The sequence below is a fragment of the Staurois parvus genome, unplaced genomic scaffold, assembly GCF_062004578.1.
Source record: "Staurois parvus isolate SC_StPar_1 unplaced genomic scaffold, SC_StPar_1.0 ptg000390l, whole genome shotgun sequence".
In the NCBI taxonomy this organism is placed as follows: Eukaryota; Metazoa; Chordata; class Amphibia; order Anura; family Ranidae; genus Staurois; species Staurois parvus.
The window spans coordinates 6,382,263-6,395,741 of record NW_028318186.1 but is presented as its reverse complement, the minus strand read 5'-3'; the positions used below and the strand labels follow the sequence as shown (position 1 = coordinate 6,395,741).

Genomic DNA, 13,479 nt, shown 5'->3' with positions numbered 1-13,479 from the left:
TCCCGTCATTTTTGGCAATAAACGGCCCACAGAAAATGATGGTGTTTTACCAGAATCATCACCAGCCTCAGTCTGCTGCCTCTGCTGGAGCTGCTTCAAAACAGCCTCAATTTGTTTCTGGTGTTTCCGGTCCTGTTACACCAGCAATTCCCTATGGCGGACCTCTGCTTGTTCCAAGGCCTTCTGCTGGGCTGCAATGCTCTGCTGGAAACTTGCATTTGCCTGCTATTGATTGGCATTTGCCTGTTGTTGATTGGCATTTGCCAGAGCCAACTGTCTGATTATCTCCTCCATGCTGGCCTTTAGTTACCACAACTGCCCGCATCCTCCACCATATGTAACAGGGTTAGCTCGGCAGCGGGTGTGTGTGACCCCCTGGATTGGTGCACAACACAAAAAAAAGATAGGCACAGCACAACAATAGTGGAGGTGAAAACAAACAGGTGCAATTTATTTACAATATTTACAGAAAAATTGATAAACAAAAAGAGACATCAAAATAAATCCTGGCCAACTTGGCTACTTACTGCAACAACAGCTTTTCCCTAGCTACCCACTAGGTACAGCCTGCTGCTATACCTAGTTGCTAGTACTGGGAGGTTAGCCACACAGGCTTTGGTCTCTCTGCACACAGATAACAGGTCAGCTCCCCAGACAGTTCAGGCACAGATCTGGTTCCAGGGTGGAGCAACTCCCTAAGCACTCTGGGAAGCTTTATACAAGTGTTAATGAGCCCACTACCTTCAGCTGGGCTCATTATCTCAGTGCTGAAGGACTCAGCACTTCCCTCTAGTGGTACAAATCCCCATAAACCCTGAATCTCGGACAAATATATCGTCCATCCAGGACGCAACCAGGTGATTTCACCTGCCTACTGTCACAATATATATATATATAACAGTGTCTTATTTTTGGAGAACACCCTCTGCCTTCAGGAAACTATGAGAGCCTTCCAGACCCAAAAAGGGAACTACGCAAATGAGCAGCATGAATATTGATATGGCCCTGGCCAATTGCAGGGGAGGGTGGGGTATTTATGTTCTGTGAGCACATGGGTTCAGTGTCTATGTCTTTCTCTGGAGAGAATTGAACCAAGCCAGACTGGAGGCAGGCTTGTCTCGCCTGGCACTTGCTGCCATGCGGTCCTCAGGTGGGCGACATGAGGGCCTGGACCTAGAGCGAGTGACCCTGGTTCTACAGTAATCTGAGAGGAGCTTCCTGCCAAAGATCTCTCTGGTATCACTGGAGAGAGAGTTGCTTGGAAGATTGCAAGAAGGTTGCCATTCTGTCCTTTGACTTGTGAGTACAGACACTGAGAGATCTTGGGGACTCTGTGTGCTTTGCTATCCCTCTTGAGCTTGATAGTTGGCGTGGGTCTGAGAAATGGAAGTACTGACTGGGGTTCTGAAGAGCTTGTCCAACCATTGCTACTGCAAAGGACTTTGATCAGTTCTATGACTTTTGGACTGCCACAGTCTGCTGTAACAGACCTGTACCTAAGGGCTCAGTCCTGCAACTACTATTACTGCTAAAGGTACATTGCTCACTCCTAAACTACTTGTTGCTACAATGTAAAGAGAAGTCTGCTATATTCTTTCAGCCAGAACTCCAAAAGTGCTCAACTAAGAGATCTGCTAGGTCCCTATCCTCAGTTCTGCAATAAAACTACAACAACAAACGACCCCTAGACTGGTCATTGAACACAACGAGCGAAAGAGTGTGTGTACCTGGCTGTGAAAAAGTCCGTGTGCCTGGCTGCAGGGTGAAGGAGAAAACTTGGGCAAAAATACAAGAGGTTCTTCTGGGGGTATAAACACACACACACACCAAGCAGTATAGAAAAAGTTGGGTCAAACAACATAACACCACACTTACAATGCTTACACTAGTCAGCTTTTATTCATATGGTTTAACTACTTCCGTTGCACCCTATAACAGATACAGTGGGGATCGAAAGTTTGGGCACCCCAGCTAAAAATTTGTATTAATGTGCATAAAGAAGCCAAGGAAAGATGGAAAAATCTCCAAAAGGCATCAAATTACAGATTAGACATTCTTATAATATGTCAACAAAAGTTAGATTTTATTTCCATCATTTACACTTTCAAAATAACAGAAAACAAAAAAATGGCATCTGCAAAAGTTTGGGCACCCTGCAGAATTTATAGCATGCACTGCCCCCTTTGCCAAGCTGAGATCTGCCAGTGTCATGGATTGTTCTCAATCATCATCTGGGAAGACCAGGTTATGTCAATCTCAAAGGTTTTAAATGCCCAGACTCATCTGACCTTGCCCCAACAATCAGCACCATGGGTTCTTCTAAGCAGTTGTCTAGAAAACTGAAAATAGTTGACGCTCACAAAGCTGGAGAAGGCTATAAGAAGATAGCAAAGCACTTTCAGATGTCAATATCCTCTGTTCGGAATGTAATTAAGAAATGCCAGTCATCAAGAACAGTGGAAGTTAAAGCAAGATCTGGAAGACCAAGAAAAATATCAGACAGAACAGCTCGCAGGATTGTGAGAAAAACAATTCAAAACCCACGTTTGACTGCACGATCCCTCCAGAAAGATCTGGCAGACACTGGAGTTGTGGTACACTATTCCACTATAAAGAGATACTTGTACAAATATGGTCTTCATGGAAGAGTCATCAGAAGAAAACCTCTTCTACGTCCTCACCACAAAAATCATCGTTTGAACTTTGCAAATGAACATATAGACAAGCCTGATGCATTTTGGAAACAAGTTCTGTGGACCGATGAGGTTAAAATTGAACTTTTTGGCCAGAATGAGCAAAGGTACGTTTGGAGACGAAGAGGCACAGAATTTAATGAAAAGAACCTCTGTCCAACTGTTAAGCATGGGGTTGGATCAATCATGCTTTGGGGTTGTGTTGCAGCCAGTGGCACAGGGAACATCTCACGAGTAGAAGGAAAAATGATTTCAATAAAATTTCAGCAAATTTTGGATGGTAACTTGATGCCATCTGTGAAAAAGCTGAAGTTAAAGAGAGGATGGCTTCTACAAATGGATAATGATCCTAAACACACCTTGAAATCCACGGGGGATTACATCAAGATGCGTAAACTGAAGGTTTTGCCATGGCCTTCACAATCTCCTGACCTCAACATAATTGAAAATCGATGGATAGACCTTAAAAGAGCAGTGCATGACAGACAGCCCAGAAATCTCAAAGAACTGGAAGACTTTTGTAAGGAAGAATGGGCAAAGATACCTCAAACAAGAATTGAAAGACTCTTGGCTGGCTACAAAAAGCGTTTACAAGCTGTGATACTTGCCAAAGGGGGCAGTACAAGATATTAACTCTGCATGGTGCCCAAACTTTTGCAGACACCATTTTTTTGTTTTCTGTTATTTTGAAAGTGTAAATGATGGAAATAAAATCTAACTTTTGTTGACATATTATAAGAATGTCTAATCTGTAATTTGATGCCTTTTGGAGATTTTTCCATCTTTCCTTGGCTTCTTTATGCACATTAATACAAATTTTTAGCTGGGGTGCCCAAACTTTCGATCCCCACTGTAAACTGATACAGGGCGGCATGGGTGCTGTCAGGAATGGACTGGCCAGCAATAGTAGGACTCACCTGCCTTATGAGCTGCAGTACCAGGGCTGGCCAGCGGGTGCTCCCAGCAATCAGAGACTCAACCTTGCAGCCAGTCAAACACCTGGAACTAATTATACTGGTGTATTTAAGGGACATTCAGACCTGCAGACTCTGCCTTGGTGTTGTGTTTTTCCTGGGCCCTGTATCTTGTAAACCTGTGTTCCTGTTGCTGACCCTGCTTGATTCTGACCTCTGCTGACTTCTCCTGTTCTGATCCCTGGCTTGTGACCCTGACCATCCCTCTGCCTGACCCTCTGTACCACGCTGCCTGCTACCTGCTGAACCTGGCCTGTGACCCCGACCATTCTCCGCTTGCTCCCCCTGTACCTACCTGCCCGATTGATATTGACCCGGCCTGCCTGACGACGCTTGCATTGTATGTACTGTTATCTGTGGGTGGTTGGTTTGGTTTGTTTGCACTGTGTTATGTTTTAGTATTGCACTGCGTTTATGTTTGTATTGTTAGTGTTAATAAATTATATTGTTTATAACATATCTGAAGTCTGCGTTTCCCTGCGTCAGTCACATACCTCTGGTCACACCCGGGAGCCCTGACATTACACCAAGGCCAATCCTGACCAGAAGTGGCTGCACAGGGAAGCCATCTTGGTTTGTTGATGGGAAGGATGGATCTTGATGAGGTTGTGTATTTATATCTGCTAGTGTTTGATGACAGAGAGTATGCTTATCAGACTCTGAAGGAGTATACCTGGGATGAACTGCTAGAATGTATACGGCTCGCTCATGTTCTAGTAGATCAAAGCACAGAATTCTCTGAGGTGCAGCCATTGATTCAGATTTGTGCGGAGTTGGTTTCATCTGGTTCCCCCGAATGCAGGGATGAATTTTTGCCCCCATTTAGCGCAGACCAGGTAGAGTCCCTGGTATGGTTATTAGGGGATGATGTGGATTGCTTCTTGGAGCATTATGCTGCATGTTCACCACAGATACTAAGAGATTGTATAAACGCAGTGCAGTCTTTAGTCAGACAGGCTTTGTGTAAGCTCAGCTTTGTTCAACCCATACTGCAGACATGGACAGATTTGTTGCACCCAGCCTCAGTCAGCTTACAAAAACCCAGTCCTGCTTCTAATCTATTTCCTCAAAGCTCTATTCCTGCATTCCCAACAGCTCCTCCTGCCCTGCTATCTACTGCATGTCAGTACCCTGTTCCCACTCGCTGCACCTATCCTGCCTTTAACCCTGTAAAAAAGCCCTCTGTAGCAACTGCTCCCTCCTCTGTTCCATCTTCCAGCTCTTCTCTGTCTCCAGCTGCTCCATTCGTTTGCAGACCTGCGTTTACTTGCAGTGCTCCAGTAGTTAAAACCAGAAAAAAGCGAAAATTCTTTCCAATCAATACCATCCTGCTAGTATCCAAACCGGTGAACCTGCCGTCTGAGAACCTGCCTTCTGTGGTTCAGCCTGAAGCCTCTACTCAGCCTGAATCCTCTACTCAGCCTGATGCCTGTACGCAGGCTGAAGAGAATCCTCTCTTCAGCCTGATGCCTCTCTTCAGCCTGATGCCTCTATTCAGCCTGAAGCCTCTACTCAGCCTGAAGCCTCTACTCAGCCTGAAACCTCTACTCAGCCTGAAGCCTCTACTCAGCCTGAAGCCTCTACTCAGCCTGAAGCCTCTACTCAGCCTGATGCCTCTACTCAGCCTGATGCCTCTACTCAGCCTGATGCCTGCATTCAGCCTGATGCCGTTACCCAGCATGATGAACTGATCCAGCCTGACAATCCTATTAGGCCAGTTGACTCGATGCCCGCTGTTGATCCAGATGATCCGGTACCTGATCCGGTGCCCGCTGTCGTGCCAATTGACTCAGAGCCCGCTGTCGTACCTGGTGACTCGGTGCCCACTGCCTTGCCAGATGACGCAGTGCCTGCTGGCGAGCCAAATGACCTGATGCCTGGTGACCCAGTGCCCGCTGTCATACCTGGTGACCCGATGCCCGCTGTCGAGCCAGACGATCCAATGCCTGGTGACCCGGTGCCCACTGCCTTGCCAGATGACGCGGTGCCCGCTGGCAAGCCAATTGACCTGATGCCTGGTGACCCAGTGCCCGCTGTCATACCTGGTGACCCGATGCCCGCTGTCGAGCCAGACAATCCGGTACCTGATGACCCGGTGTCCGCTGTCGTGCCAATTGAGTCAGAGCCCACTGTCGTGCCTGGTGATTCGGTGCCCGCAGTCTTGCCAGACAACTCGGTGCCCGCAGTCTTGCCAGACGACTCGGTGCCCACAGTCTTGCCAGACGACTCGGTGCCCGCAGTCTTGCCAGACGACTCGGTGCCCGCTGTTCCGCCAGTTGACTCGGTGCCCGCTTTTCCGCCAGTTGACTCGGTGCCCGCAGTCTTGCCAGACGACTCGGTGCCCGCAGTCTTGCCAGACGACTCGGTGCCCGCAGTCTTGCCAGACGACTCGGTGCCCGCAGTCTTCCCAGACGACTCGAAGCCCGCTGTTCTGCCAGTTGACTCGATGCCCGCTGTTCTGCCAATTGACTCGGTGCCCGCAGTCTTGCCAGACGACTCGGTGCCCGCAGTCTTGCCAGACGTCTCGAAGCCCGCTGTTCCGCTAGTTGGCTCGGTGTCCGCGATCTTGCCAGTTGACTCGGTGCCCACTGTCGTGCCTGGTGACTCGGTGCCCGCCGCTCCGCCTGGGGGCCCGAGACCCGCCGCTCCGCCTGGGGGTCCGGCGCCCGCCGCTCCGCCTGGGGGTCCGGCGCCCGCCGCTCCGCCTGGGGGCCTGAGACCTGTCGCTCCGCCTGGGGGCCTGAGACCTGTCGCTCCGCCTGGGGGCCTGAGACCTGTCGCTCCGTCTGGGAGCCTGAGACCTGTCGCTCCGCCTGGGGGCCTGAGACCTGTCGCTCCGCCTGGGGGCCTGAGACCTGTTGCTCCGCCTGGGGGTCCGGCGCCCGCCGCTCCGCCTGGGGGCCCGAGATCTGACGCTCCGCCTGGGGGTCCGGCGCCGGCCGCCCCGCCTGGGGGCCCGATGCCTGTCGCCCCGCCTGGGGGCCCGATGCCTGTCGTCCCGCCTGGGGGCCCGATGCCTGTCGCCCCTCCTGGGGGTCTGATGCCTGTCGCCCCGCCGGGGGGCCCGGTGCCTGTCGCCCCGCCGGGGGGCCCGGTGCCTGTCGCCCCACCCGGTGGCCCGGTGCCTGCTGCTCCGCCCGGTGGCCCGGTACCTGCTGCTCCGCCCGGTGGCCCGGTGCATGCTGCTCCGCCCGGTGCCTGCTGCTTTGCCCGGTGGCCCGGTGCCTGCTGCTTCGCCTGGTAATCCGATGTGCCTCTGCCCGGAGTCCAGCCCGATGTGCCTCTGCCCGGAGTCCAGCCCGATGTGCCTCTGCCCGGAGTCCAGCCCGATGTGCCTCTGCCCGGAGTCCAGCCCGATGTGCCTCTGCCCGGAGTCCAGCCCGATGTGCCTCTGCCCGGAGTCCAGCCCGATGTGCCTCTGCCCGGAGTGCCTCTGCCCGGTGTGCCGCTGCCCGGAGTGCCTCTGCCCGGAGTCCAGCCCGATGTGCCTCTGCCCGGAGTCCAGCCCGATGTGCCTCTGCCCGGTGTGCCGCTGCCCGGAGTCCTGCCCGGTTTGCCGCTGCCCGGAGTCCTGCCCGGTGTGCCAGTCTTTGATATCCCGCCAGTTACCAGACCCGGGCGGTGGAACATTTTGCCCAGCTAGGACTGTTTGGAGCGTCCTGAGGCCGCTCCTTGAGGGGGGGTACTGTCAGGAATGGACTGGCCAGCAATAGTAGGACTCACCTGCCTTATGAGCTGCAGTACCAGGGCTGGCCAGCGGGTGCTCCCAGCAATCAGAGACTCAACCTTGCAGCCAGTCAAACACCTGGAACTAATTATACTGGTGTATTTAAGGGACATTCAGACCTGCAGACTCTGCCTTGGTGTTGTGTTTTTCCTGGGCCCTGTATCTTGTAAACCTGCGTTCCTGTTCCTGTTGCTGACCCTGCTTGATTCTGACCTCTGCTGACTTCTCCTGTTCTGATCCCTGGCTTGTGACCCTGACCATCCCTCTGCCTGACCCTCTGTACCACGCTGCCTGCTACCTGCTGAACCTGGCCTGTGACCCCGACCATTCTCCGCTTGCTCCCCCTGTACCTACCTGCCCGATTGATATTGACCCGGCCTGCCTGACGACGCTTGCATTGTATGTACTGTTATCTGTGGGTGGTTGGTTTGGTTTGTTTGCACTGTGTTATGTTTTAGTATTGCACTGCGTTTATGTTTGTATTGTTAGTGTTAATAAATTATATTGTTTATAACATATCTGAAGTCTGCGTTTCCCTGCGTCAGTCACATACCTCTGGTCACACCCGGGAGCCCTGACAGGTGCGCAATTCACACACATATATATATATATATATATTGTGACAGTATGAACGGCAAAGTGATGGATGGACGATATGTGTCACCTCGCATGAGGTCATACTGTGAGGGGTAAGGTGGAGTCCACGCCGGGTTTTCGGGGCCACAATGGCAGAGTTTGGGCTCCACTGATGTCCACCAACAGGTGAAATAAAAAGGGCAGGGCTGGAGCAAGGAGTCGCTTGTGGCCTGGGACTCAGAGAGGTATTCTGAGAGAGCTGTGTGTGTACTATACCTACAAGAAAAGGTTTGCTTTTGTTTTGTTTTGGTGACAGGGAGAAGCCCTTCACCTCTGAGAGAGGAAACGTCTTCTGTTTAGTTAGTGCCTGCATGGCAAGGGTTTATTTTGATGTTTTGTTTATTTTGATATTTTCTGCAAACCTTTTAAATAAAACTGACAACCAGTCAGATTTTGACGAAAGCCTGTTGTGCGGTCTACCTTTGTCCCAGGGAAGGAGATCCCCCACCTGAGCTAACCCCACATAATATATATATATATATATATATATATATATATACACGTGATTTTGCAGTTCTTGGTAGGGGGTCCTACCTGCGCCACCATTCGCGACTGTCAATCACCGGCAATCGCTGAGTGTCACTGACAGGGGAGAGACCTATGTATAAACAACACAGATCTCTCCCCTGTCAGCTACTGCACACTGCTTTGTATGGCTATGCATAGCAGAGCCATACAAAGCAGTGTGCTTACAGTGAAGCGCACACACAGCCCACATAGTAAAACAGCACACAGTTAACCCTTTCAGTGCCTCAGATGTTAACCCCTTCCTGCCCAGTGCCATTAGTACAGTGTCAGTATTTTTTATTAGCACTGATCACTGTATTGGTGCCACTGGGTATGTCAGTGACACCAAGTCAGTTCACCCCCAGTGTCAGAATGTCCGCCGCAGTCCTGTTATAAGTCGCTGATTGCTGCCTTTACTAGTTGAAAAAACAAATTTCAGTATATACTGTATACCACCATTTGTAAACACTATAACTTTCATGCAAGCCAATTAATTTACATGTATTGGGATTTTTTTAGCAAAGACATGTAGCAGAATACATTTTGGCCTAAATTTAGGATAAAATTAGATTGTTTAAATTTTTTTACTGGACATGTTTAATAGCAAAAAGTCAAAAATATTGTTTATAGCGCAAAAAATAAAAAATGCACAGGCGATCAAATACCACCAAAAGAAAGCTCTATTTGTGGAAAAAAGGACGTAAATTTAATTTGGGTGCAGCATTGCATGACTGCGCATTTGCTGGTTAAAGTAACCGTATCGCAAAAAATTGCCTGGTCAGGAAGGGGGGTAAATCCTCTGGAGGGCAAGTGGTTAAACTTTTTTCCAAACTCAGGCTCAGGAAAAAGTTATGTGTTAATGCTAGCGATAGACTGTGTCAAATATGTAATTTTTAATTTTGCCCATCATTCCACTTTAAGCCTAAAATCCCTATTTGACTCTCACTTTAAGTTATAGAGTAAATAATGGAAAACAAAGTAAATGGCTGACAAAGGCAGGAAAAACTATGAACTGTACATGCTAAACTACCCCTTCTATATTTAAATATACTCCTATGATAATGCAGATACAACTTTAAAATACTCCTACCCAGAATGCACACATTTAAAGCTCAAAAGATGGTTCTAACACCATGCATACTGTATAACATGTTTTTGTTTGAAGTCTTACCTTTTAGAATAGGAAAACAGTCCAGTCCTAGTTTACAAACAATCTTCAGCACTTGACAATGAACTATGAAGACGCTTGAAAGATTTGCAGTATGATTGTAGCCTTCATTCCAGGGAAGCCACCCCCACATATACTTGTATGCAGAATACTCATTTTACAGTGACAGGAGAAGACTTGTTTGACCTGACCGTCATTCAAACATATGTGAAAACATGTACTCTCCCTTTTGTCACATAATGACAGTACGAGGAACTGTATTGTGACAAGCGTGTAAAGTTCTAATAGTTGGCTTAACAGCAATACAGACTAAACACAGAAATATTTTATCTATCCATCTACAGAACAATTCCATTGAACACGCCTACCAACTGGAATGACAAGGGTAAGAATAACGACTTGCTCTCCAGAGGATTTACCCCCCTTCCTGACCAGGCCATATTTTGGAATTGAGTGGTCATGCAACACTGTACATATATTATATTTATGTAATTTTTTCCCATAAATAGAGCTTTCTTTCAGCGGTATTTGATCACCTCTGCGGTTTTTATTTGTTGTGCTATAGACAAAAAAAAAAAGTTTTGCGTTTTGCTTTGTGCCAAAAAGTTCAATTTTGGTGTCATCTGACCAGAGCAGCTTCTTCCTCATGTTTGCTGTCCCCCTCACATGGCTTCTCCCAAATTGCAAATGGGACTTCTTATGGCTTTCTTCTTGCTGCTCTTCCATAAAGGCCAGATTTGTGGAGTTCATGACTAATAGTTGTCCTCCAGAGTCACAATGGGCCTCTTGGCTGCTTCTTTAATTAATTCTCTCCTTGCCCGGCCTGTCAGTTTAGGTGGACATCCATGTCTTGGTAGGCTTGCTGTTGTGCCAGACTCTTTCCATTTTCGGATGATGGATTGAACAGAGCTCTGTGAGATGTTCCAAGCTTGGGATTTTTTTTATAACCTAAACCTGCTTTAAACTTCCCTAACCTGTCTGGTACGTTCCTTGGCCTTCATGATGCTGTTTGTTCACTAATGTTCTCTAACAAACCTCTGAGGGCTTCACAGAACAGCTGTATTTATACTGAGATTAAATTACACACAGGTGGACTCTTTTTACTAATTATGGTGTCCTTTTATGACACAGAGAATAGCTGCGATTCAACAGATCTCAGCTATTCTCTGGTCATTCACAGTTTATAACACTTAGGAGATCCTGTCAGCCCTTCTCTGGAGATCTGTGTTCTCCGTCCAGATTCTCCAGCCCAGAGCTGGAGAATCAGAGGGACCGAAGACTAAGCAGAGATAATTTACCTCTGTTTAGTAAACTGGTCTTTTACTATAATCTGGAGAGATTATAGTAAAATGAGCCGTTTTTCAGAGTTTGTAGACCGTTATCCAGCGTTTGGAAGCCGTTCTCCCTTCGTTCGGAGAACTGCTTCATAAACTGCATTCACAGGAGAACTTTGTTCTCCGAGAATGCCGGAGAACTGAGCAGCGATCTATTACCTCTGGTTCACAAACGGACACCTAGGTGACTTCTGAAGGCAATTGGTTCCATTAGATTTTAGTTAGGGGTAGCAGAATGAAGTGGACTGAATACAAATACACGCCACACTTTTAAGATATTTATTTGCAAAAGATGTGAAAACCATTCATCATTTTCTTTCCACTTCACAATTATGTGCCACTTTGTGTTGGTCTATCTCATAAAATCCCAATAAAATACATTTACGTTTTTTTTACACCGGCATTTTATGCATACCCATTGGAAAGAAGATATCACTTTGCAGATACCTGGAAGGTGTGACTTCTGCACCTTATTGGAACAAGGAGTACTGAATGAGCTGAATCGCCTATTCAAGTTACAGAGCCAGCATTTATTGATGAGCACCTTGTCAATGTTGGGGGGTATTAATGGTTTTGCTTATAATATTTGCATCTGTAATTGTAAGACAATATGTGATTTGGCACATACCAGACAGAGGTGAGACTGTTAAACTAATGAAGAAGGTCGAACACCCACAGTTGTATTTTATCAGAGCCACTTGTATGAACAGTATAAAGTTTAAAGTGGACATTAGGTAAAATGTGACATTCCTATATAAAACTGTTTTCAAAGAACACTCAAGGGTGCACATATTAGAGTTAGTTTAACCCAAGGAAGTTTGTATTTCATTATACAGTACATAAGGATATATCAGCAAATGAAATTGTATATATGTTTACAAATTACTGGGTGAACTTGGATGACAATTTGTGATACATTTTGGAGCATTAAGCACTTGTTTCTTCGAAATACATGCTGTGAAGGGATGCGGCTTTATTAAGTCATCCAAATCCATGTGGTGGTAGAGTTTGCAGAATGGAGTTTTATTGAGGTATGTATATACCATGATATTTTAATCATTGCATGTGAAGTTTTTCAGAACCAATTGTTTTGAGACTAATGCATTTGGAGATTTGGGGGAGTTGCCACATGATGAGTAGATTCTAGACAAACGTCTTTAGACTCATTGAAAATTTATTCAGCATTTGCTTCTTAAGGGGCTCCTTCACCTTAATCCTTTCACGCCTAAGGGTAAAACAAATCTAAATGCCTAAGCACAATTTTGCAATGTTTACATGTGTTAGTAAAACTGTCCATATCACCACAACTACTTTGTACATCCAGGTGAATTATGCCTTGTTTTTTTCAGGACAAATTAGGCTTTCATTTGGTGGTAAATGGTAATAGATATCTCCTGATTTGTTTTTTTATTATTAAAGGAAAACTGGCCCAAAATAGTAAAAAAAAAAAAGATTTTTTTTTTTATTTAGCTGTTTTTTTTCTTGTTACTACCATAATCTAACACCAAATAACAACCCCAAATAAAAATCTCCAGCTCTTGACAATCGCAGTGATACCATAAATATGTATGTTATTTGTTGTTTGTACCCGTAGTACAGCCCAGAAACAATAGTGCGCATTTTATTTTTGTCTTTTTTTTTATCTAAAAACACACTGACACGGACACTAAGGCTACGTTCACACTAGCGTTGTGTGCAGGCGGCAGAGAGGCATTTGGGAAGTGATCTAGAGATTTGGCAATGTATCTAGAACTCAGTGGATGGGGGTGAGGAGGAGGAGTTCTGTACTCTTAAGGGATTCTGACCAATCCCTAAGCAGGTGGCTTTGCATGGGATCAAGACAGCCCTTAAGATTGGTTGAGCCTGTTCAGAGGCAGGAGAGTTTGGTTGGAAAATGGAGTGTGAGGAAGAGCCTGGAAGGGGGCCTACCTACAGGCAGGATGCTTGAAAGGAGGATCATTCAGACCTCACCGGCCCCCAAAGCAAGGACCACCTGTGGAGCAGCCCAGCAGGAGGCCAGAAGGCAGCTACCAACCCACCAGCTCACAGGAAAACTGAGTGAGTAATCCTACACCCCTTGGACTAGTTAAGGGGAAAGGAGCATTTGGGTGGGAAATCTGACTTGCTCTGTTTCATCTGGAAGAGGCAGGCATTGGATCCCCTTCACCAGGGATTCCCTCAGGTAACTGGGTGAAGAGGAGATTTCACCTTGAGTCTGAGGAAGTACACCAAGGGAGGCTGGAGAGCTCTCCCAGAAGAATTTTCTGTCTTAAAGTCTTGTACATAGTTGCTAAGGAGTTTTCCTCAGTTTACAGTTCCCTCAGGCATCCTGTGCATCCCTCAAACCAGAAGATATGACTTGAGGAAGTTTTGTCCTCTCCAACCTCCCCTAAGGCTATATAACACATTTTTCCCTTACATGTATCTCAAAAACATGTAT

The 13,479-nt window shown here is 47.0% G+C and overlaps 1 protein-coding gene across 1 annotated transcript in view; it reads right to left on the bottom strand.

The window, feature by feature from the left end:
* Positions 1–9,818, bottom strand: part of LOC149455653 (cytochrome P450 2K1-like) — a 63,911-nt gene extending 54,093 nt beyond the window's left edge. The window contains exon 1 of the mRNA XM_089686046.1: positions 9,709–9,818. The gene's annotated coding sequence lies outside the window, so the exon portion shown is untranslated. The remainder of the gene's footprint in view (positions 1–9,708) is intronic.
* Positions 9,819–13,479: the final 3,661 nt, after the last annotated feature.